This window comes from Hipposideros armiger, unplaced genomic scaffold (assembly GCF_001890085.2).
Source record: "Hipposideros armiger isolate ML-2016 unplaced genomic scaffold, ASM189008v1 scaffold_1388, whole genome shotgun sequence".
NCBI classification, from domain to species: domain Eukaryota; kingdom Metazoa; phylum Chordata; class Mammalia; order Chiroptera; family Hipposideridae; genus Hipposideros; species Hipposideros armiger.
This window is the reverse complement of record NW_017732738.1, coordinates 115,864-117,313: the sequence shown is the minus strand read 5'-3', so window position 1 is coordinate 117,313 and position 1,450 is coordinate 115,864.

Sequence of the window (1,450 nt, the reverse complement as noted above, 5' to 3'; positions counted from 1 at the left end):
TTGTATGTGAACTACAACTATATAGTCATGGGACGTGGAGTATAGTGTGGGAGTGGAGTCAAGGGATTTTTAATAGATATGTATGATATTGGGGGGAAATGGGGCAGTGGATTGGGGGAGGGGGGTTGTCACTTCGAGGGGTAAAAAGTATAACTATTGCACTGTGTTGTACAGCTGAAACTAATTCTAAAAAATGTATTTCATAAAAAAAATAGTTTCCATGGACCTTGCCGAGACCCAGCTAAGGGTACCTGAATCCATTCATATGAAACAAGCATACTTTGTAAATTTCTCACAAATATATTTGTTTGTATCTTAAAAAAAAAACAACTGCTTTCACTGCATCCCACAAATTTTGATAGGTTGTATTTTCATTCTTACTTGTTTCTATGTATCTTTTGATCTCCCCTCTTATTTCTTCTTTAACCCAGTTGTTCTTTAAAAGTATGTTGTTTAATCTCCACATATTTGTGGTTTTTCCTGCTTTTTTTTGCAGTTGATATCCAGTTTCAAAGCCTTGTGATCAGAGGATATGCTTGGTATGATTTCAATCTTCTTAAATTTGCTGAGGCTAGTTTTGTGTCCCAACATATGGTCTACCCTTGAGAATGTTCCATGTACATTAGAAAAGAATGTATAGTCTGTTGTTCTAGGATGAAGTGCTCTATAAATGTCAATCATGTCCATTTCATCTAATGTGTAATTTAGGGCTGATATTTATTTATTTTCCGTTTGGATGATCTATCCATAGCTGTTAATGATGTGTTTAGGTCCCCTACTATAATTGTGGTTTGGTCAAATTCTCCCTTTAGTTCTGTTAGTAGTTGCTTTGTATATTTCAGTTCTCCCTGATTGGGGGCATGAACATTGATGACAATTGTGTCTTCTTGTTTTATAGTCCCCTTTATCATTATGAAATGTCCATCTTTGTTTCTTGTTAACTTTTTTATCCTGAGAGCTGTTTCATCTGATATTGGTATGGTGACACCTGATTTTCTGTAAATACCATTTGCTTGGAATGTCAATTTTTACCCTTTCCCTTTGAGTCTATATTTATCCTTGCAGCTGAGATGTGTCTCTTGGAGGCAGCATATGGTTGGGTTTAGTTTTTTGTTCCAGTGTGCTACTCTGTGCCTTTTTATTGGTGAGTTCAGTCCATTTACATTTAGGGTGATTATTGATATATGAGGATTTCCTATAATTCTATCTCTGGTTTTCTGGTAGGACTGTGTCTCCATTGTTTCTTTTCCTCTTTGTTGCTGTCTATTATTTCAGTGTGGTGGTATTCTATGATTTTCTTCTCTGCTTCTTCTTTTTTGTGTGTGATATATTTCAATTCTGGATATTTTTTGAATGGTTACCATTAAGTTTATGTAAAAGAAAGTTTCATATTTAGAGTATTCCATTTTCTTCAGCATGCTTCCTTTTTGCCAGTTCAGACCTTTACTCT